We start from the raw sequence: 24,884 nt of genomic DNA on the forward strand, positions 1-24,884 counted from the left end.
GGATTAAGGGATTTTGGTTTTCTACACTATAAAGTGGGACAGACCAGGAGCTCAGACACACAGTTCCTGCTATCACAATTGCAGGGGCTCCCCTGATCCCTTGCCCTTCATGGGAAGAGCTGGTTTTCTGCTTTTCCCTTGTCTTCTTTTGTGGTTTGCCTGTCTTGGTGAGACACCAATAAATAGGATGGCCCCCCATCCTCTGACTCCGCCATTTCTTTATCGCCTGCCCGAATCCAATGGGAACCTGCATGTGAATGGTCACGATGACGGCTCCTGGCCTTACAGGGGGGATGAAGAAATTTACTTTGATAGTCTAAAGGTATATTATCAGATTGGTTATCTTAGATGCAAAAAGACAACAGACTGGCTCAGTTAAGGTAAACATTGACCTTTGTTAGGAAAAAATACAAGCCTAGCTGATAGGATGGGGTGAGAGCAGAAAAGCCAACCCTGGAGGGAAGGGGGGAGGGCGTTACTGCGAGGGGGACAGGGAGGGATGTACTGGGGAACACGGGGGAGGGGAGGATGTATTGGGGGGGACGACACTAGAATCTATGTAAACACAATAAATTAATAATAATAAAAAAGAATTATACTTTATAATCAGCCACAATATTTTAGCAATATAGATGCGTGCTCAATTTATTTGAAATCAAAGATTGTGTGTGTTTGTGTGTGTAGATAGCCCTAAAGTTTTTGAGAATATGAAGAAATAAAAATTGCAAAAACAAGGTAAAAAGGAAAAGTTGAGTTATGTTTATAAAAAAAAGAAAAGAAAAAATACAGGCCTAGGACATGCCTATGTCTCTTAAACCACTTTCAGTTAGAAAGTTTTAATTTCAGACCATTCAATTCTTTACTGTAGGGCTCTGAGTTTAGCAGGCTGCCAGGTAGGCCTTCCCTGAACTTGTCAGTTTTAGTGTGTGGCCCCTTTTTTTTGTCCACGATTGTGTGGGGAAGGGTGATCTCATCTGTTGGGCAGATAAAATATATTATGCTCACTGTTGGTCCAATAAGTTCATAAATATGATATATATGTTTGCTCGCTTATAGTTTGCATTGGGCGTGGGGGACAGGCTGTAAGCAGGCAGGGTCCTTATAGCCTAAGGCTTAGTTTTAAAACTAAGCTTTTGTCACACCCTTGACTGTTGCATGATAGAGGGTGGTGCACTCTCATGAGGAATCCCATTTATGCCTTAGATAAGTGGCTTTGTATCAGAGACTTTCTTTTTGTAGATTGGCTTAAAGGTTTGGATTGCTACACTATAAAATGAGGCAGAGCAGAGTTTGCTCCCTCTCTCTCTCTCTCTCTCTCTCTCTGTTCCTGAGATTAGCATTAGAGAGTGTTGGGCAGATAAAATGTATTATGCTCACTTTGTTAAAGATGACGCTGCCCACGTGGAGGCCGTGGAGGCCGTTGCCCAGGTGATATTAATGTGTGTCTCTGTGGGCTGTGGGCAGGCAGAATCCTTGTAGCCTGGGGCTTGGTTTTAGGATTAAGCCTTTCCCACCCATTTTGATGTGGGGTGATACAATCCAATCAAGCCTCAGAGAAGTGACTTTGTATTAGAGACTTCCCTTTTTTGTATATTGGATTAAAGGTCTGGATTTCTACACCATAAAATGGGGGCAGAACGGGAGCTTACTCTCTTGGTTCCTGAGATTAGCATTAGAGAGCAAAGCAGAGAAAGGCCACGTGGAGAGGCAGCCAATATGGCAGAGTGTTGAGTGACAAGTCAGTTTGTGCAGAGTTTGTGCAGGGAGAAGGAAGGAGATGGGGAACAGAGGTGAATAAGGCTGGTGAGGTACAAACCTTTGATTCTAGGAAACTCGGATAAGTCAGTAGCTTTGTGAGCACTGAATGTGAGTGGGTTTTGGAGCCCAGTGTGTGTTTTACTTGCCCGCCGGGTGCAAGCTAGGATTAAAGAAGATGGCCCATCAGTTCTTGGCTCCGTTGTTTTTTTACCAACTGTCCAAATCCAATGTGAACCTGCATGGGCCAGGCTGCTTTGATAGTGGCAGCCCTGGCTACTGGCTTTACAGAGAGGAAAGCAGAGAAAGGCCACATGGAGGAGGGGAGAAGTAGCCAAGATGGTGGAGTGCTGAAGGAGAAGTGTTGGGCAGATAAAATATATTATGCTCACTTTGTTAAAGATAGCGTTGCCCACACAGAAGCCGTCGCCCAGGTGATATTAATGTGTGTTGGGGGCAGGCTGTGGGCAGGCAGGATCCTTGTAGCCTGGGGCTTGGATTTAGGATTAAGCCTTTCCCACCCTTTTTGATGTGGGGTGGTGCAATGCCATCATGCCTCAGATAAGTGATGTTGTACTAGAGACTTTCCTATTTTGTATATTGGATTAAAGGTCTGGATTTCTACATTATAAAATGGGGGCAGAACAGGAGCTTGCTCTGGGTTCCTGATATTATCATTAGAGGAGAGAGCAGAGAGGAGAGCAGAGAAAGGCCACGTGGAGGAGGCTAGGAGAAGCAGCCAAGATGGCGGAGTGCTGAGTGAGAAGCCAGTTAGTGCAGAGTTTGTGCAGGGAGAAGGAAGGAGATGGGGAACAGAGGTGAATAAGGCTGGTGAGGTACAAACCTTTGATTCTAGGAAACTCGGATAAGTCAGTAGCTTTGTGAGCACTGAATGTGAGTGGGTTTTGGAGCCCAGTGTGTGTTTTACTTGCCCGCCGGGTGCAAGCTAGGATTAAAGAAGATGGCCCATCAGTTTTTGGCTCTGTTGTTTCTTTACCGACTGTCCGAATCCAATGCGAACCTGCATAGGCCAGGCTGCTCTGGTGGTGGTCCTGGCTACTGGCTTTACAAGAAGCCAGTTTGTATAGAGTTTGTGCAGAGAGGAGATGGAAAACAGAGGTGAATAAGGCTGGTGAGGTAGATACCTTTGATTCTAGGAAACTCAGATAAGTCAGTGGCTTTGGGAGCCCTGAATGGAAAGGGAAGTGTTTTCCCATTGTGTGTATTTCTTGCCCACCGGGTGCAAGCTAGAATTAAAGGTGATGGCTTACCAGTTTTGGGCTCTGTTGTTTCATTACCATCTGTCCAAATCTAATGCAAACCTGCATGGGCCAGGCAGCTGTGATGGTGGTCGTGGCCACTGGCTTTACATCATCCTCAGCTGTGAACCTATACAGCTTTTTTAAAAAGCTATTTGGAAACATCTGTTAAAATAAAAGGTACATATTACTTTTTGACTGAGCAATCCCACTCCTGGGGATCCATCCTATAAAAACAAGAGCTAGTATGTGTGTATACATGAACAAGATGTATCAATAAGAACCAGTAATAGCTAATGTCACTAGAAGTGGGATGGTCATTAAATAAAACAAATTAGAGTTCTACTACTTGGCTTGGAAGGCTTTCATGACCTCATTTTTGTAAAACAACAGAATCTTTCTGTATATGTGTATAATGATATTTAAGTGAACATGGCGAACATAGGGAAAGATATGCCCTGGATTGTTAATATGGGTCACTTGTAGATAGGTGCCATAGGGAAAACAAGGAGAGGATGAAGCAAGAGAAAAAAAAGAAAAGATGAAAATGAAAATGATGATCCAACACAATGCCAGCTAGGAACAAGTCCTGTTACTTCCTCTTTTTCCCTAAGAAACATCACAGAGAAAACTTGAATCAGCCCTGGCCTGTTGGTTCAGTGGTAGAGCATCAATCCAGTATGTGGAAGTCCTGGGTTTGATTCTTGGTCAGAGCACACAGGAGAAGCAACTAATCTGCTTCTCCCCCCTCCTTCTTCTCTCTTTCTGTCTCTTCTTCTCCTGCAGCCATGGCTCGATTAATTTGAGCATGTTGGCCCTGGATGCTGAGGATGGTCTGTCAAGCCTTCGCCTCAGGCACTAAAAATTAGCTCAGTTGTGAGCATGGCCCCAGATGGACAGAGCATTGGCCTCAGATGCAGGTCACTCGGTGGATCCTGGTCGGGGCACTTGCAGGAATCTGTCTCTGTATCTCCCCTCTTCTCACTTTAAAAAAAACCAGAAAAACAAAAAACAAAACTTATACCTAATAGAGACTTTACATCTAATACCAATTTGTAGGAAATACAGAGAATAGAGAAAACAGGTTAAACTATACCCTGAAAATCTAAGTAGCAAACCGAGGAGAAATTCTAAGGACAAAACTTGATTTATTTAATAAAAATAAATCACAAACAAAAAAATGGAGAGGGAATCTGTTTGACTAAAGGAGACTTTAAAGATATAATAACCAAGTGCAATGTACAAAACTTATTTGTATCCTGATTCAAAGAAACATTTTAAAATAACAATTTATTTGGCCTGACCAGGCGGTGGTGCAGTGAATAGAGCGTTGGACTGGGATGTGGAGGACCCAGGTTCGAGACCCCGGGGTTGCCAGCTTGAGCACGGGCTCATCTGGCTTGAGCAAAAAAAAAAAAAAAAAAGCTCACTAGCATGGACCCAAGGTCACTGGCTCGAGCGGGGGGTTACTCGGTCTGCTGAAGGCCTGCGGTCATGGAACATACGAGAGAGTAATCAATGAACAACTACGGTGTCGCAACAAAAAACTGATGATTGATGCTTCTCATCTCTCTCCATTCCTGTCTGTCTGTCCCTGTCTATCCTTCTATCTGACTCTCTCTGTCCCTGTGGAAAAAAAAAAATTAAAATAATTTTTTTTGCAAAAATTTCTGAGACAACTGGAAATTTAAATAATGAATAGTTGATTATATTAATTATTGTTAATTTTTAAGATATGAGGATGGTATTATGGTTATTAAAAAAAGAGCCCTTAACCTGACCAGGTAGTGGTGCAATGGATAGAGCATCGGACCGGGATGTGGAGGACCCAGGTTCGAGACCCTGAAGTCGCCACTTGAGCACAGGCTCATCTGGTTTGAGCAAAGCTCACCAGCTTGGACCCAAGGTCGCTGGCCAAGCAAGGGGTTACTCGCTCTGCTGTAGCCCCACAGTCAAGGCACAGATGAGAAAGCAATCAATGAACAACTAAGGGGTCGCAACGAAAAACTGAAGATTGATGCTTCTCATCTCTCTGTGTTCCTGTCTGGTCTGTCCCTATCTATTCCTCTCTCTGACTCTCTCTCTGTCTCTGTTAAAAAAAAAAAAGAGCCCTTATTGTTTAGGTTAATTACTGAAATATTAAGGGATGAAATAACATGATGGCTGGAAATTGTTTTGAAGTGCTACCAGTTGTGGGAGGAGTGGTGCAGGTGTGGCTGGACTAGGAGTAGCCATGGGTTGATAGACGGGTGAAGGACACATGGGAGATCGGGATACTAATCTACTTTCATGTATGTTTGATATATTCTATTATAAAAAGTGTAAAACATGATAAAACTATACTTTGTTATATATATATAAATATATATATATATATAATTTGAATTATTAGTTTGAAAGCAAACTGCCTATAAACTAATTTGAGAGCAAAACATCACATGCTAGGTTTGTCAATGTTGTTAATGAAAACAACCAAAAATAAAGGACACGTTGTTGTAATAATCTGTTGAAGATGGTTGGCTGTAGGCACAGACAACAGCTCATAGTGAAGTTGATCTGGTCCAATGCAGGTTAACTTCTTGGTTATCAGTGACCCTCCAGTGCAGTGGCAAACATTTGTTAAGTAAATGTCTCAAATGAACTTTGCACCTTATATTTACAATGTACTGGGAGTACTTCCTGGCTGGAAGTTTTCTAAAAAGTTTACCATAAACTTATTGCAAACATTTTCTGGTATTACTAAACACTCTTTTTTCAATGATTAAAAAAAGTTGTATTATATTCCATCATATGTGTTTGTTTGGCTAACCTCCTATAATTGAGCATTTAGACTGCTTCTAATTTTTTCGTTATCATGAATAATGCTTTGAAGAACATGTTTATTTATTTATTTTTAATTGGGTTTATTAGGATGACACTGGTTAATAAAAGAACATGGTTAAATGAATGTCTTTGCATGCATCTGAATTCCTAAAATTCATACCGTTGAAGCATTTTTATACGGCTGAAGTTTGTGGTAGATTGTTTCAATAGCGGACAAGTGTCCCCTCTCTAAGCATTCGCTTGTGTGTAGTCTGTTCTCATATTGAATCTGGGTTTGGCCACATGTGTTGTTTCAGACAATGGGATGTCAGCAAAAGTGCCTCAAGGACAGGCTTAAAATAAGAGTGCATCTGTTCCTGCCCTCTTATGATGTTGCCACCATATAAAGCCTGGGCTAGGTTGCTGAAGTCCTGTGGCACAGCACTCTGTCAACACCAGCCTACCAAACATGTGAGTAGAGGGGAGCAGAATTTTCCACCCCCAAAATATATCTCTTTGGCATAGAATTATTGTAGGCTGCTTCTTTTCATGAAATAGCCTACAAAGGAGAAGCTCTGAAAATCAAATAGAAGTTTAAGTAGAAGAAATAGGAGGATGTCCAGTTGTCCTAGCACCCTTTGTTGAAAAGACCTCCTTCTCCACTGAAAGCTCTGAGAGTCAAATTCTCCTTTCTAGAATCTGTTGTTCCTTGCTGTGGGTCATAACGGTTTGTTGAATGAATTTTCTAAGCTATTTTTGTAAAGAATGTACTTTTTGTCAATCTCTGTCTCTATTTCTTTAGCTTAGTAGTCAGCTAGCTCTTTGATAAATATTTTCTTGAATGGCTAGGACCAGGAAAAAAAGAAAAGGAAAGGAAGGAAAACACTATCTCCAGGTCTTTGCAGATTGGCTCTGTGTTGGGTTACTCCACAAAGTTTAGCCAATCCTGTCGGAAGCCGATCAACAGCTGCTGTTGACATAGTCACAGCAAAGAAGATCAACAGTACTGGTTGACACAGTCACAACAAAGAAAAGACATGATACTTCCCCCTTTAACTTTTTGAATTGATTTGGTTTTTTATCCCCTCTTTTTCTGGGTGTGTGTGCTGTCATTTATGGCACAGGGATAATAGCACCGTGCTTTCCCGGCAGATTCGCAGTAATTTCTCTGGAAATGAGACAGAGGGGGTGATTTCCACAGAAAAGCCTATAAACCCCCTTACCTGGGCTCATAGACATAGGAGGCTGGCTGTGATATCCCCCGAAAGGGGTTAAGTCTGTGGGAAAATTCCCTCCTATAAATCATATTAGGGAAAAATAGATTGTGACTTATGAATAGATAGGAAACAGTAACTATACACAAAAGCACCTTTCAGCCTTCACCTAATCCATTACTTTACCTCCCTAGCCTTTTCATATAATAGAAGAATAGAAAAACTTTCTGTTCCTCTTGCATACCTGACCTGCAGGTGTTGGAACACTCTGAGAACAATAAAGTTAGAACTTAACTAGTGTGGCCATTAAATAAAACAAACTAGAGTTCTAATATTTGGCTTGAAAGGCTTTCATGACCTCTTTTTGTGTAAAACAAAATTTTTTAAAACAAAATGTAGTAGACAAAAAAAATTTGACTAGACAATAGGCCATTAGGTAAGGTAGAGTTATTAATCAATACTGACCCTTCAGAGGATTGCACAAAAACCTTTGTTGCTGTTTTCAAGTTATTGTACATATAACTGTACTTAGAGTGACTTACCACCTGATTTATAGCTTATAGAAACGTACTAACAGTTGCCTAGAAATATGTAACCATAGTGAAACAAAAACAATTATTAATCAATGTAATCTGCATAACATGTAATTGTAACTTAGTGTATAAAAATAAAGCTGTACTAGCCATCGGCAGAGATGTCTGATAGATGAGCTAAAAGAATTCGGCTCTCTCACTCATTTCATGCCGATACTGTCCATTCCTGTGGGACCCCTGGATTCCCCCCCCCGGGGCTGGACCCCCGCACAGGCCATTTACAATTAGCCTTCATTTTCTGCTTATGCTGAGCCTAAAGATCAGCTAGAAAAAAAATGCTTTCAGTCTTTTCTACCGTTTTCTGAGCATGCATGATGCCCTGAACATGCAGAGAGCTTTTTAGATTACCGGGTATACTCAGAAGATTTCCAAAGCCCTGATTCCCCAGTCTCATTCTCCAACTTTTTCTTCCTGACTTTTGTCATGTCTAATGTTTGCTTCAGCTACGGATTTTTGTCCCAGCAGACAGAAGCTTGTTTATTTAGCTGTCAATGTTTTTAAGAAACATTCTCTACCCTGAGATAATTTCAAGTGAGGTGAAAGAAAGGCAACCTCTCGCGTTAGTTCTTCAGGGAACCCACAGGAAGGTTAAAACAAACCTGCGTTTAGGAGCAAGGTGCTGTGTTCATACTGAGGATTTAAGCCACCATCTTGAAGACCTACATAGTGCTGGGGAGGGAGATGGAAATAAGGTAAGTTAAAATGTCAGAGTTCTTACTCTGTTCTAGTGGCTTTTCTCCTGGCTAAATATTCACTTGGTTGCTGTAAACCTTTGTCTATCTTCAAGAGTTCCAATAAGGTTGATCTTTATAGTTTTACCAAATATTTTGGTATTTTTGGAGAGTGACAAGCCCCCTGAGGGCCCTACTCTGCCCTCTTCACTGATGTTACCAATCAACTTGAATAATGTTGGGATCCCTTTTGTATATCTCTAATTGGATAATAGATTGATTCAAATACTACCAATTTAACTTCTAGTGTCTACTATATTTTCTTTGATGATTGTAAAAGATAATGACAGAATTGTATTTTTCCAGCTTAATGTCTGACTCTGATATGCTGAAAAGATGGACTATCTGAAAAATTTAGTTTCCAGAATTCGCTACTCTATAGAGGCTCTTTTGGGTGTTAATGTGCATTTCTAGAGATTGGATTTTAATTTCCTTGGCTGATACCCCTCTCCCCTCATTCTTTGGTCTAATCCTAAATGATGGAGTCCTTCAAGAATCAATTATAGGATTTTTTTTTTCATTATTTACTCTCTTATGGGATTTTATATTCTTCCAAGCCCATAAATATTATACAACAGATACTACAGCAACTCTAAAATGAACACCTTCAGTTTAGAGTTAGTTACTTGCTGAATTTCAGACCCAATTGCTACTCGACATTTCTCCTTCTTATCTCACAACATCTCAAAATAAACATATTAAAAACTGAACACTTAGTTCTTAGGCTTTTGTAATTATTTTTATCGCCAGGATTTACCCATCTTACTAAATGATACTTCTATCTGTCTAGTCATTTATTCTAAGAATGCTGGAGTCTTCCTTGACTCCCCACTTCTTTGATACACAAATCTATTGATTTTAATAATTAATGAATAATAATTAATCCTATGTATATTTCTTAAAAGTGGCCAATTCTTGACAACTCTACTATCAGCACCATATGATAAGCTGCCATATCATATTTTGACTGTAGCACTCCAATACTTTTTTCTACCTGTTTCTCTGCTTCCAAGATTACCCCCTCAAGTCACCCTGCAATTAGAGTGAATATTTAAAAGTGCAAATCAAATCGCAATACTTGTCTACTGACTCATAGCTCATTAATGTAGCTCATAATTCTGCACAACCAGACTTCTGGCCTCCTGTCCAGCCACAGGTCACTCCACTATCCCCCTTTCTTGCCATTTTCCAGCCCCAGTGGCCTTGTTTTAGTTACTCTGATCTATAAGTTCTCCCCTGACTGAGGGCTTTGTATGAGCTATTTTCCTTAGCTGTTGTTCTCTTCCTCCCACCCTTTTCTTAGCCAATTCTTTCAGTGTCCCTTCAGGGCCAGCCTTCTCCAAATCTTCAATCCTCAATCTAAATTAAATCTCTCTGCTCAACTCTCCCATAGTTTCTTGGAACTTTCCTTAATAGATCTCTTTTTTTTAACTTTTTTTTTTAATTTTTTTTATTTATTCATTTTTTAGAGAGGAGAGGGAGAGGCAGAGAGAGAGAAGGGGGGAGGAGCTGGAAACATCAACTCCTATATGTACCTTGACCAGGCAAGCCCAGGGTTTCGAACCAGCGACCTCAGCATTTCCAGGTCGACGCTTTATCCACTGCGCCACCACAAGTCAGGCTCCTTAATAGATCTTGAACTCTTTATTATCATTTTTATGATTATTTATCTATTGTTCATTCTCTTTTGGACTATAGGCTTCATGAAACCATGTCTGTTTTGCTCATCATCTCTATCTATGGTGCCTATCAAGATTCCAAGCTAATAGTCATTGATATATAAATATTTATTAAATGAATCAATGAAAGAAGGAGTGGATTACCATCAGATAGCTTTATTTTGATTCTTCACAAGGGTTAACAAGCATGAAGTGTTTCCTGGGCAACTGCCCACATTCTAGCAATAAGAACTGCCCCTACTTGTTCTTCTCCCCCTTATATGTGTCAGGATGTGCTCTGCTTTATTCACACACTTTGCCCTGGAATAGAAAAACTAAATGCCAAGACAAGCCAAGGGCAAGAAAGGAGACTTCTTTTTTATGTTCATGATGAACCAGGAATTACCAATGAAGAAGGATAGAAGTTAGCCCCATGGTTGTTTAAAAAGTTCAAAAGGCCATGGGTTTATAAGAGGGATTTATCAGAAATGTTACAATCATATGAGGGAAATAAAAATGAGACCAAAGGACACTAGAATGAAAATGAAGACTAACAGCTGTGTCAAAAACCACAGCTACGCCCTTACAAGGAGAAAAAAAAAAGTGAATCTAGTGGGAATATGAAGACAAGAGGAAGTGGTTTCTCAGAGCTGGCTAGAGATTTGAAAGTGATGATTGAGAGTCAATATCAGAAATTATGAGGATATGCACACTTATCATTGCTGTGAATTTTATCCCTATTATAGAATTTAAATGTGAATGTTTTAGACTTTAGGATATAATAGAAGATATCAGATATAATAAATGGGGCTCATAAATGAAAAAGTATAGATTTTTTTATTATACATTATCTTATTTTGTTCATATACCAGCCCAATCACACATAGTCCAAAAACACTCAAAATAGAAACCTACATAATCACATTTAAAGATTGGTTCTTAAGCCTGACTTGTGGTACAATGGATAGAGCAAAGACTCAGAATGCTAAGGTCCCCAGTTTGAAACCCTGAAGTCACAGCATGAGCACAGGATCATAGACATAATTCCAAGGTTCCTGGCTTGAGCCCAAGGTCACTGGCTTGAGCAAGGGGTTACTGGCTCAGCTGGAGCCCCCTGATCAAGGCATATATGAGAAGCAATCAATGAACAACTAAAGTGACACAACTACGAGTTGATGCTTCTCAACTCTCTCCTCACTCTGTCTTTCCCTTCCTCTCTCTCTCTCTCTCTGATACCAATTTAAATAAAAAAAGATTGATCCTCAAGCATTTTATCCAATAATGCCACACTTGTTCATGATCTCAGAATTATAAAAACACATCCACATCTCAGTGGCCACCAAACCATTTAGCACAGCTTCCTTAACTGGGAGCTGTTTGCATCTACTGGTTTGAGCACTCTTGATTATTTTTTTTTCAGGCTCAATTAGCTAGAAGAACCTCAGCATGGGCTGGAGAAACCAACTCAACCCTAAGGTTATGCCAAATGTGGCTATCTAGGCTTTGAATAAGTCACAGAAAGTTTTATCAGCACCAGAGCCTTCTTAGTGGTTGACCATGGTTCCAGGATGGAAACTTTATTACACAGAATACCTGAGTGAATTAACTGTAGGTATTTTACAAGAAAGGGGGCCAGGAAGTAGAAATGTAGAGGAAAACAAAAGCTTCATGTTTTAATAGTAGTTTGAAATGACACATCAGGAATCGGGGCAAGGGAGAAGAGGGAAGTCAATCATCACTTAGATGGGGGAATCACTCAGAGAGGCCATGAGAAGTCAATGCAATAAAGATTGGAGATGAATCATTGAAGAGTCACTTAGTTAGACTGTTTCTTCCTCTTTCCTTCTCTTACCTTTTTGTGTTATTTTCTGAATTCTTTATGATCATATCTTCCGAATGTATACAATTTTGTGTGTGCATATGTATGTGTTTTCCTATACTGCCTCAAAAAGTAATGATGTAATTTAGTTTCTGGAGCTATCTGGGAATGTTGAGGAATGTCAGTTAACATATATCTAGTTGCCTAAGAAAGAATACCCTGGTAAAGGTGGTTTATAATAAAGGCAATTATTTCACATGATATGAAATCTGGAAGCATTTAGCTTCTGGGTTGGTACAATATATCAGTCATGTCATCAAAGTTGAGGCTTTTTCCATTTCTCCATCCTGCTATTCTCAGCATGTGACTCTTCATGTTAGTATGTCACCTCATAGTCACCAGACATAATTCCTTAAATTCTAACCTAAAGGGAAATACTATGACTTAGAATATGATACATGGTGTGTTTGCTTCTCCTTGGCACACCCTTACACACACACACACACACACACACACACACACACTGAATTATAATAAAAATAAAGACATATACTACAGTCCAGAAAAAAAAATAGTGACTATCATTAGTATGTATGCCCATAAATAGCATATGAGAGTTTGAAATGAATTCTTGAGAATGCCAGCAACCACACTTCCACATCCTATAAGGAAGTAAGGATGTGACGAATCAACTAACATGGAGTGGGCGGTGGTCTAAGGGCAAAGATGCCTGACTGCGTCCCGGGAGAGGTAAGTGTGTACTCTGACAGGAGGCCTGCTGAAACCCCTGGGCTGACCGGGGAAAGGGTCCCACTGGCAGCCACCTGGATATATCTATCAGAGTCAGATGAAGGTGAACCTGGCTTCCAGGGGAGGCACAGTGTGTGGTGTATAGAGGGTGTTATGTTGACTGGACATTTGAAACCATGTCAACAAATAAATTATAAATAAAAAAATTTTTAATGAATGAATTACCTCACTTTAAGCTGAGGAGTAATAGATACCACGTGCACCTTATAAATATAACCACTTGGCATAGATCATGGTGACCTATGCTTGACTATTAACAACAACCCATTTCTTACCACCTCTTACACCCCAACTAAGGAATGTTTTCCAAGGCTGATGCATCACTTTAAGAAGGGAGGTGTCCTAAGTGAAGCTGAGATATGAAAACCCAATCCTCCCAAAGGTTCAGGCAGGCTTGCTCCTCTACAGTGAGAGATGAGTTCATTCAACAGTTCAAATGTCTACTCAACATCATAGGTACAACCACTTATTAATGAATTTTGTCCTGTTTTTATTCTTTTATTTATTTCACCTATTCCTCTTCCTTCTCCAATTACTGATGTTCCTTCATAATTTTTTTTAGTATTGGACACAATATGTGCAATGATAAGTCTTTAGGAATGGACAAGAACTAATACACTAAAAAAAAATATGAGGGAAGATGTGCTTATGAGTGAAGTCTCTATTTTGTGCCAGTTTTCCTCATTAGAGAGGCAAAAAAGAACAGAAATTCTGACCAAGTATTGAGGACTGAAGAAGATAAATAACTGTGGAGATCAATGTATATATTTCTTACATTTTTTAAAAGACTTGATTCAATTTTCAGAGAGGAGAGAGAGAGAGAGAGAGAGAGAAGAGAGAGAGAGAGAGAGAAGGGGGAGGAGCAGGAAGCATCAACTCCCATATGTGCCTTGACCAGGCAAGCCCAGGGTTTCGAACCAGCGACCTCAGTGTTCCAGGTCAACGCTTTATCCCACTGTGCCACCACAGGTCAGGCACAATGTATATATTTCATTCAAACAATTGTAAATTATAACTTGATAAAGGTGTGGTTAAATGGTCTTATTTGGTGTTGTTAATTACATTGAGAGAGCATAAACATCTAAATTATATACTGAGTTTACTCATTACTTTTTTGTCCCCATGATCATCTTGAAGAAATCATGCTCTGAAGACCACAATGAAGTGTTGTATGTGTCAAGTGTTTTATTATAAAGAGCCAAACAAATGGGGCTCAGAGGAGTTCCAGGAGCCCAGGCCACACATGGCACAGCGTTGGGACACACTGCACACCAAGCAAAGGGGATCTTGTGTGCTTTTTACTCTATCATTCTACCTCCTTCTGCAATGAACTGAACTATAGAAATTGTATCTTTCCACATATCTTACTTTAAGAACACAAAGCTACCCAAGGAAGCCTTAATTTAGACCTTTTTCTTCTTTTCTTTTTTTGCCACAAAACAGCCAATTATATCATCTCTGTCTTTTTACAACTTACATTGATTTTCTACAGGTGGTAATACAAACAAAAGAGTTCGTCATCAGTGTACATGTGCAAGACTTCCCCTGGACTGACGTTCCAGCCTTAGACAGCCTGGGACTCATCCAACTGGTATGGAACTCTCTTCTTTGTCTGTCTTCACTTCCTTATGCAAACGTAGATGCCACTGTCTGCCAGCCAACAAATCAGTTTTCCAAGCTCTCCTCTCAGTAGGCATTTGGGTTTTCTCAATGCTGCCTGGATGTGTTCTGTGGCCCTGCCCATGTGGTATTTCTCCCCTGGTCCTTCTCATGTTTTGAGACATAACTTAAATCTCCCTTTCTCAGAGACTCTTTTCCCGACAATTTCTTTTCCCGTGGCTATGATTATATTACCCTTTTAATACCTAAGATCTATCTTGAACATTTTGACATTTGATGTTGCTCTGTTTTATTTATTTTTTCTTAATTGCATTTTATGTAAAACTTTATCTTCTTTTTAAAAATTTAAACGTTCTTAAGGATATTTAAATGTAATCTGTACAAATTGGCAACCAGACTAACACATGATACAATGCCTTGCAAATTGAAGATGCTCAATAATTTGTTTTTGAATAAGTCAAGGAATGAAGTCATGGTCACTTCCTGTGTCTCTTCCACGGTGCCTGGAATGATCTTCAGTACAGTTGTAAAAACACTTACTGGCTAAATTCTATCTTCATGGTGTGGGGCCTTCCCTGAGGTATTTTTGGCTCTGATTTTGACACATGGTCCAAATTGATCTGCAGTGACCTTCACTCTACAGTAGTGGTCCTCAAACTTGAGCATGCTGGGTGCCACCCTATGAGTTTCTGGTTTAGTAGGTCTAGGGTGGGCCCTGGAATTTACATTTCCAACAGGTAATGCTGATGCTGCTGGTCTAGTAATCGCACTTTGAGGGCCACTGTCCTATGTTTATGGCACTGGTACTGTCTACTACTGCTTTCTGACTGTACTTCAGCGACCCTGCCTTCCTGGTGGTTCTTAAACGGACCCGGTGTGCCCCTCATCTGCAAAGCCATCGGTCTTGTTTGAAAACTGTTTAAATTTAATTTGTTGTAATTGGTCTGTTTAGGTTTTCTGATTCTTTCAGATTCAGTTTTGGAATAATATTAAGTGTTTCTAGGAATTTATCCATTTCGCCAAGGTTGTTCAAATTTTTGGCATATAAAGCTTCATAATATTTTCTTACAATCCTTTGTTTTTTTGTGATGTCAATTGTTACTTCTCCACTTTCATTTCTAATTTATTTATTTCACTCCTCTCTCCTTTTTTCTTTTCTTTTCTTTTTTTTTTTTTTTTTTGTATTTTTCTGAAGCTGGAAATGGAGAGGCAGTCAGACAGACTCCTGCATGCGCCCGACCAGGATCCACTCTGCATGCCCACCAGGGGGCCATGCTCTGCCCATCTGGGGCGTCGCTCTGTCACGACCAGAGCCACTCTAGCACCTGGGGCAGAGGCCAAGGAGTCATCCCCAGTGCCCGGGAAAACTTTGCTCCAATGGAGCCTCGGCTGTGGAAGGGGAAGAGAGAGACAGAGAGGAAGGAGAGGGGGAGGGGTGGAGAAGCAGATGGGCGCCTCTCCTGTGTGCCCTGGCTGGCAATCAAACCCGGGACTTCCGCACACCAGGCCGACACTCTACCACTGAACCAACCAGCCAGGGCCCTCTCTCCTTTTTTCTTAATGAGTCTGGTAAAAGGTTTGTCAATCTTACTTACCTTTCCAAAGAACCAGCTCCTGGTTACATTAATCTTTAGTATTTTATTTTTCAGTCTCTATTTCATTTATTTCCACTCTGATCTACATTATTTCCTTCCTTCTACTTCCTCTGGGTTTTACTTGTTGTTCTTTCTCTAGTTCTTTTAGGTGCCGGGTTAGGTTGTTTATTTGAGCTTCTTCTTGCTTCTTAAGGTATGCCTGTAATGCTATGAACTTCCTTCTCAGGACTGTTTTCACTGTGTCACATAGATTTAGGGTTCTTGTATGCTCATTTTCATTTGCTTCAAATAAATTTTTTATTTCTTTCTTACTATTTTTTTGTTTTTGTTTGTTATTTTTACTATTTTTTTGGTTTTGTTTGTTTGTTATTTTTTTCAGAGACAGAGTCAAAGAGAGGGATAGATAGGGACAGACAGACAGGAACGGAGAGAGATGAGAAGCACCAATCATTAGGTTTTCGTTGGGACACCGTAGTTGTTCATTGATTTCTTTCTCATATGTGCCTTGACCGGGAGCTACAGCAGACCTAGTGACCCCTTGCTCGAGCCAGCGACCTTGGGCTCAAGCTAGTGAGCTTTACTCAAACCAGATGAGCCTGTGCTCAAGCTGGCGAGCTCGGGGTATCGAACCTGGGTCCTCTGCATCCCAGTCGGATGCTTTATCCACTGCGCCACCACCTGGTCAGGCTGATTTCTTTCTTGATCTCATTGTTAACCCATTCATTATTTAATAACATGCTATTTAGCTTCCAAGTGTTTGAATGTTTTTCCATTTTATTTTATTGTAGTTGATTTCTAATTTCATGCCATTATGGTCAGAGAAGATGCTTGATATGATTTCAATCTTCTTAAATTTACTGAAACTTGTTTTGTGTCCTAACATATGGCCTGCCCTAGAAAATGTACCATGAGAACTTGAAAACAATATATATTCTGCTGCTTTGGGTAAAATGTTCTGAAGAAATCAATTAAATCCAGTTGATCTAGTGTGTCATTAAGGCCACTGTTTCTTTGTTGATTTTCTGTCTGGAGGATCTACCCTTTGATGTTAGTGGGGTATTAAAATCCCCTATAATTACAGTATTGCTGTTGATCTTGCCCTTTATGTACATCAAAATCTGCTTTAGCATGACCAGGTGGGGGCACAGTGGATAGAGCGTTGGACTGGGATACGGAGGACCCAGGTTTGAGACTCCAAGGTCACCAGTTTGAGCGCAGGCTCATCTGGCTTGAGCAAAAAGCTCACCAGCTTGGATCCAAGGTCGCTGGCTCGAGCAAGGTGTTACTTGGTCTGCTGAAGGCCCACAGTCAAGGCACATATGAGAAAGCAATCAATGAACAACTAAAGTGTCACAACAAAAAGCTGATGATTGATGCTTCTCATCTCTCTCCCTTCCTGTCTGTCTGTCCCTATCTATCCCTCTCTCTGTCCCTGTAAAAAATATATATATATATATAAAAAATCTGCTTTATATATTTAAGTGCTCCTATATTGGGTGCATAAATATTTACAATGGTTGTATTCTCTTGTTGGATTGTTTCCTTAATCATTATGTAGTGGCCTTCTTGTCCCTTACTATATATAGCCTTTGTTTTAAAGGCTACTTTGTCAGATATAAGTATTGTTACCCCACCTTTTTTTTCATTTCCATTTTCATGAAATATTTTTTTCATCCCTTCACTTTCAGTCTATGTGTATCTCTTCCTCTGAGGTGGGTCTCTTGTAGACAGCATATATATGGGTCTTGTTTTCTTATCCATGCAGCTACCCTATGGTTTTTGTTTTTGTTTTTTTAATTAGGGGGTGAGTTAGAGCAGAAAGTATTTTTTTGTTTTGCTTTGTATTTTTGTATTTTTCTTAAGTGAGAAGCAGGGAGACAGAGAGACAGAATCCTGCATGCACATGATTGGTATCCACCCAGCAAGCCCACTAGGGGGCATACACTGCCCATCAGGGACTGTTGCTCCATTTTAGCACCTGAAGTGAGGAGCCATTTTAGCACCTGAGGTGAGGCCATGGAGCCATCCTCAGTGCCCAGGCCATCTTGCTCCAGTGGAGCCTTGGTGAAGCAGATGGTCACTTGGAGAAGCAGATGGTCACTTCTCCTGTGTGTTCTAACTGGGAATTAAACCAAGAACATCCACACCCTGGGCCGATGCTCTACCACTGAGCCAATCGGCCAGAGCTTACTCTGTGTCTTTTGATTGGAACATTTAATCCACTTACATTTAAGGTTATTATTGATATGTACTTATTTATTGTCATTTTATTCTTTAAACCTACTATCATTTTTTCTTGATTTCTTTTTTCCTTTGCTCTTTTTATTGCAGGCCCTTTAACATTTCTTGCACTACTGGTTTGGTTGTAATGAATTCCTTGAGCCTTTTTTTTTGTAAATCTGGGGAGCTATTTTTCCTCTTTCGATTTAAAATAATAGCTCTGCTAGATAGAGTAGTCTTGGTTGTAGGTTCTTATTTTGCATCACTTTGAATATTTCTTGCCAATCCATTCTGGCCTCAAGTGTTTTTGTTGAGAAATCAGATATCATCTTTTTTTTTATTATTCATTTTTAGAGAGGAGAGAGAGACAGAGAGGGAGAGAGAGGAGAGAGAGAGAAGGGGGGAGGAGCTGGAAGCATCAACTCCCATATGTGCCTTGACCAGGCAAGCCTAGGGTTTTGAACCAGTGACCTCAGCATTTCCAGGTCAATGCTTTATCCACTGTGCCACCACAGGTCAGACAAAATCAGATATCATCTTAATGGGGGCTCCTCTGTAGGTAATTAACTGCTTTTCACTTGCAGCTTTTAATATTCCTCTTTTGTCTCTTAACTTTGGCATCTTAATTATGATGTGTCTTAGAGTAGGCCTCCGTGGGTTCATCTTTATGGGACTTTCTGTGTTTCTTGAACTTGTGTGACTTTTTCCTTCATCAATTTATGGAAATTTTCCACTGATTTTTTTAGATTTTTTTTTTATTTATTCATTTTTATTAGAGGGGGGGGGAGAGAGAGGGAGAGATAGAGAGAGAACAGGGGGAAGAGCAGGAAGCATCAACTCCCATATGTGCCTTCACCAGGCAATCCCAGGGTTTTGAACCAGCAACCTCAGCATTCCAGGTCGACGCTTTATCCACTGCGCCACCACAGGTCAGGCCTCCACTGATTTTTTAAAACAAGTTCTCTATCCCTTGTTTATTCTCTTCTCTTTCAGGTACACCTATGATGTGATGTTGTTTCTCTTCATGTTGTCACAGAGGTCTTTTAGAGGTCTTTTGCCTCAGACTCTTTGAGCTTCTTTTTGTTTTTCTGCTCTGCTTCTGTGCTTACATTTATCTTGTCCTCTAAATCAGTGGTCCCCAACCCCCAGGCCGTGGACCAGTACTTGTCCGTGGGCCATTTGGTACCAGTCCACAGAAAAAGAATAAATAACATACATTATTTCTGTTTTATTTATATTTAAGTCTGAATAATGTGTTTTTATTTATTTATTTATTCATTTATTTATTTATTTTTATTAATTTTACTAGGGTGACATCAATAAATCAAGGTACATATGTTCAAAGATAACATGTCTAGGTTATCTTGTCAATCAATTATATTGCATACCCATCACCCAAAGTCAGATTGTCCTCCGTCACCTTCTATCTAGTTTTTTGTGCCCCTCCCCCTCCCCTTTTTCCTTTCCCTCCCTCCCCCACAACCACCAGACTCTTATCAATGTCTCTTAGTCTCGTTTTTATGTCCCACCTACGTATGGAATAATGCAGTTCTTGGTTTTTTTCTGATTTACTTATTTCACTTTGTATACTGTTATCAAGATCCCACCATTTTGTTGTAAATGATCCGATGTCATCATTTCTTATGGCTGAGTAGTATTCCACAGTGTATATGTGCCAACATCTTCCTTATCCAGTCTTCTATTGAAGGGCTTTTTGGTTGTTTCCATGTCTTGGCCACTGTGAACAATGCTGCAATGAACATGGGGTTGTATGTGTCTTTACGTATCAATGTTTCTGAGTTTTGGGGGTATATACCCAGTAGAGGGATTGCTGGGTCATAAGGCAGTTAGTTCTATTTTCAGTTTTTTGAGGAACCACCATACTTTCTTCCATAATGGTTGTACTACTTTACATTCCCACCAACAGTGAATGAGGGTTCCTTTTTCTCCACGGCCTCTCCAACATTTGCTATTACCTGTCTTGTTAATAATAGCTAATCTAACAGGTGTGAGGTGGTATCTCATTGCAGTTTTGATTTGCATTTCTCTAATAACTAATGAAGATGAGCATCTTTTCATATATCTGTTGGCCATTTGTATTTCTTCCTGAGAGAAGTGTCTGTTCATGTCCTCTTCCCATTTTTTTATTGTATTGTTTGTTTGTTTGTTGTTGAGTTTTATGAGTTCTTTGTATATTTTGGATATTAGGCCCTTATCTGAGCTGTTGTTTGAAAATATCATTTCCCATCTAGTTGGTTGTCTGTTTATTTTGTTGTCAGTTTCTCTTGCTGAGCAAAAACTTCTTAGTCTGATGTAGTCCCATTCATTTATTTTTGCCTTCACTTCTCTTGCCTTTGGAGTCAAATTCATAAAATGCTCTTTAAAACCAAGGTCCATGAGTATAGAACCTATGTCTTCTTCTATGTACTTTATTGTTTCAGGTCTTATATTTAGGTTTTTGATCCATTTTGAATTAATTTTAGTACAAGGGGACCAACTGTAGTCGAGTTTCATTCTTTTGCATGTGGCTTTCCAGTTTCCCCAGCGCCATTTGTTGAAGAGGCTTTCTTTTCTCCATTGTGTGTTGTTGGCCCCTTTATCAAAAATTATTTGATCATATATATGTGGTTTTCTTTCTGGACTTTCTATTCTGTTCCATTGGTCTGAGTGTCTATTTTTCTGCCAATACCATACTGTTTTGATTGTCGTGGCTCTATAATATAGTTTGAAGTCAGGTATTATAATGCCCCCAGCTTCATTCTTTTTCTTTAAGATTGCTTTGGCTATTTGAGTTTTTTATATTTCCATATAAATCTGATGATATTTTGTTCCATTTCTTTAAAAAATGTCATTAGAATTTTGATGGGAATTACATTAAATTTGTATATTGCTTTGGGTAATATTGCCATCTTGATTATATTTATTCTTCCTATCCAAGAGCAAGGAATATTCTTCCATCTCATTGTATCTTTTTTGATTTCCCTTAACAATGGTTTGTAGTTTTTATTATATAAGTCCTTTACATTCTTTGTTATGTTTATTCCGAAGTATTTTATTTTCGTTCTCAAATGTTTCATTGTTGGCATATAGAAAGGCTATGGACTTTTGTATGTTAATTTTGTATTCTGTGACTTGACTGTATTGGCTTATTGTTTCTGGTAGTCTTTTTGTAGATTCTTTGGGGTTTTTGATGTATAGGATCATATCATCTGCAAACAGTAATACCTTTTCCTATATGGATACCTTTTATTTTTTTGTCTTGTCTGATTGCTCTGGCTAGAACCTCTAGCACCACATTAAATAAGAGTGGAGAGAGTGGACAACCCTGTCTTTTTCCTGATTTAAAGGGGAAAGCCTTCAGTTTTGTGCCATTTAATATGATGTTAGCTGATGGTTTATCATATATGGCCTTTATCATGTTGAGATATTTTCCTTCTATACCCATTTTGTTGAGAGTCTTAAACATAAAATTGTGTTGTATTTTATCAAATACCTTTTCTGCATCTATTGATAAGATCATGTGGTTTTTGTTCTTTGTTTTGTTGATATGGTGTATTACGTTAACTGTTTTACGTATGTTGAACTATCCTTGAGATTCTGGGATGAATCCCACTTGATCATGATGTATTTTTTTTAATATGTTGTTGTATTCGATTTGCTAGTATTTTGTTTAGTATTTTAGCATCTGTATTCATTAGAGATATTGGTCTGTAGTTTCTTTTTTTGTGCCATCCTTGCCTGGTTTTGGTATGAGGGTTATGTTGGTCTCATAAAATGTGTTTGGAAGTACTGTTTCTTCTTCAATTTTTTGGAAGACTTTGAGTAGAATAGGAACCAAGTCTTCTTTGGATGTTTGATAGAATTCGCTAGTGAAACTGTCTGGGCCTGGACTTTTATTTTTGGGGAGGTTTTTAATAGTTTTTTCTATTTCTTCCCTACTAATTGGTCTGTTTAGGCTTTCTGCTTATTCTTGACTCAGTCTAGGAAGGTTGTATTGTTCTAGGAATTTATTCATTTCTTCTAGATTGTTGAATTTAGTGGCATAAAGTTTTTCAAAGTATTCTACAATAATTCTTTGTATATTTATGATGTCTGTGGTGATCTCTCCTCTTTCATTTTGGATTTTGTTTATATGAGTTCTTTTTCTTTTTTCCATGGTAAGTCTTGCCAAGGGTTTGTCAATTTTGTTTATCTTTTTAAAGAACCAACTCCTTGTTTTATTAATTTTTTCTATAGTTTTTCTGTTCTCTATTTCATTTTTTTCTGCTCTGGTTTTTATTATCTCCTTTCTTTGGCTGGTTTTGGGTTGTCTTTGTTATTCTTTTTCCAGTTCCTTAAGGTGTTGAAGTTAAGTGGTTCACTTGGGATCTCTATTGTTTGTTCATAAAGGCATAAAGTGATATGAACTTCCCTCTTATCACTGCTTTTGCTGCATCCCATAGATTCTGATATGTCATATTGTCATTTTCATTTGTCTGTATATATTTCTTGATCTCTGCACTAATTTCTTCTTTGACCCGTTCACTTTTTAAAAGTATGTTGTTTAGTTTCCACATTTTTGTGGGGGGGGTTTCCTCTTTTTTGCAGTTGAATTCTAGTTTCAAGGCTTTATGATCAGAAAATATGCTTGGTACCACTTTGATTTTTCTGAATTTTCTGATGTTGTTTTTGCAGCCCAACATATGGTCAGTTCTTGAGAGTGATCCATGTACACTGGAGAAAAATGTATACTCTGTCACTTTGGGATGAAACGTCCTGTAGATGTCTATCATATCCAGGTGCTCTAGTGTTTTGTTTAAGGCCAATATATCTTTATTGATTCTCTGTTTGGATGACAGATCTAGAGCTGTCAGCAGTGTATTGAGGTCTCCAAGTATGATTGTATTTTTGTCAGTTTTAGTTTTAAGGTCAATAAGTAGCTGTCTTATATATTTTGGTGCTCCTTGGTTTGGTGCATATATATTAAGAACTGTTATGTCTTCCTGATTCAGCATCCACTTAATCATTATGAAATGACCATTTTTGTCTTTGAGTACTTTTGCTGTCTTGTAGTCAGCATTATCAGATATGAGTATTGCTATGCCTGCTTTTTTTTAATGTTATTTGCTTGGAGTATTGTGTTCCAGCCTTTCACTTTGAATTTGTTTTTATCTCTGTTGCTTAGATGAGTTTCTTGTAGGCAGCATACAGTTGGATTTTATTTTTTAATCCATTCTGCTACTCTGTGCCTTTTTATTGGTGAGTTTAATCTGTTTACATTTAGTGTAATTATTGACACTTGTGAGTTCCCTATTGCCATTTTATACATTGCTTTCTGTTAGTTTTGTGTCTTGTTTGATTCTTCTCTTTCATTTTTCTATCTTTTGTTTTTGTTTGGTTGTATTCCATATATCTTTCTTCCGTTGCTATCTTTTTTTATACCATGTGCTTCTGTGGTGATTTTTTTAAGGGTGGTTACCATTAAGTAATGAAAAGGGTTCCTACCCTGTTCATTGTAGTGCACTATCTTGTGAGTACTTTTGCACTCCATCATCCTTTGCTACTGTTAATCTCCGTCCTCTCTCCCCTTTTTTTGGTTGTTGTTGTCACAGTTTAAATTTGGTTTTATTGTGTTCTTGGTGGAGCTTTTACTTGTCATTTTGTTTTGTTCTTTTTATCTGGTTGGAATACCCCCCTTTAGTAATTCCTGGAGTGGGGTTTTCTGATGATAAATTCCCTCATCTTTTCTGTATCTGTGAATGTTTTTATTTCTCCTTCATATTTGAAGGATAGCTTTGATGAGTATAGTACTCATGGCTGAAAGTTCCTCTCTTTCAGGACTTTAAATACTGAGGTCCAGCCTGACCAGGCGGTGGCTCAGTGGATAGAGCATCAGACTGGGATGCGGAAGACCCAGGTTCGAGACCCCGAGGTTGCCAGTTTGAGCGCGGGCTCATCTGGCTTGAGCAAAAAGCTCCCCAGCTTGGATGCAAGGTCGCTGGCTCGAGCAAGGTGTTACTTGGTCTGCTGAAGGCCCACAGTCAAGGCACATATGAGAAAGCAATCAATGAACAACTAAGGTGTCGCAATGTGCAATGAAAAACTAATGATTGGTGCTTCTCATCTCTCCATTCCTGTCTCTCTGTCCCTGTCTATCCCTCTCTCTGTCTCTGTAAAAAAAAAAAAAAAAAAAAAAATTCTGAGGTCCACTCTCTTCTAGCTTGTAGAGTTTCTGTTGAGAAATCTGATGATAGTCTAATGGGCCTTCCTTTATATGTTGTATTCTTCTTTTCCCTGGCTGCCTTGAGAATTTTTTCTTTGTCATTGGTTTGTGCCAATTTCATTATGGTGTGCCTTGGAGTAGGTTTGTTGGGGTTAAGAAAACTCGGAGTTCTGTTTGCTTCTTGAACTTGAGGCTTTAGTTCTTTCCACAGGCTTGGGAAGTTCTCATCTATTATTTGTTTGAATATGTTCTCCATTCCGTTTTCTCTCTTCTCCCTCTGATATACCTATTATTCTTATGTTATTTTTTTTGATGGAGTCAGACAATTCCTGTAGGGCTTTCTCATTTTTTAAAAATTTTTGAGTCTCTTTCTTCTTCTGTTGTGCCTCAAGTTGCTTGTCTTCTATTTCACTAATCCTTCCTTCTATCTGGCCTGTTCTATTAGCTAAGCTTGTTACCTCGTTTTTCAGCTCATGAATTGAGTTTCTCATCTCTGTTTGATTTGTGTTTTTTTTTGTTTTTTGTTTTTTTCATTTTTCTGAAGCTGGAAACAGGGAGAGACAGTCAGACAGACTCCCGCATGCGCCCGACTGGGATCCACCCGGC

General features: G+C 39.2%; 1 protein-coding gene across 4 annotated transcripts in view; it reads left to right on the forward strand.

Annotated features, from left to right (window-relative positions):
* The first annotated feature begins 8,130 nt into the window (after window positions 1-8,130).
* ABCB11 (ATP binding cassette subfamily B member 11) overlaps window positions 8,131-24,884 on the forward strand; it is a 167,942-nt gene continuing 151,188 nt past the window's right edge. For 2 of the 4 annotated variants that reach the window (XM_066278686.1, XM_066278683.1), the window contains exons 1-2: window positions 8,199-8,315; window positions 14,134-14,232. The gene's annotated coding sequence lies outside the window, so the exon portion shown is untranslated. Of the gene's footprint in view, window positions 8,316-14,133; window positions 14,233-24,884 lie in introns of those variants that run through there. The other 2 variants (XM_066278682.1, XM_066278690.1) reach the window with 2 other exon arrangements.

Source organism: Saccopteryx bilineata, chromosome 5, assembly GCF_036850765.1.
Source record: "Saccopteryx bilineata isolate mSacBil1 chromosome 5, mSacBil1_pri_phased_curated, whole genome shotgun sequence".
In the NCBI taxonomy this organism is placed as follows: Eukaryota; Metazoa; Chordata; class Mammalia; order Chiroptera; family Emballonuridae; genus Saccopteryx; species Saccopteryx bilineata.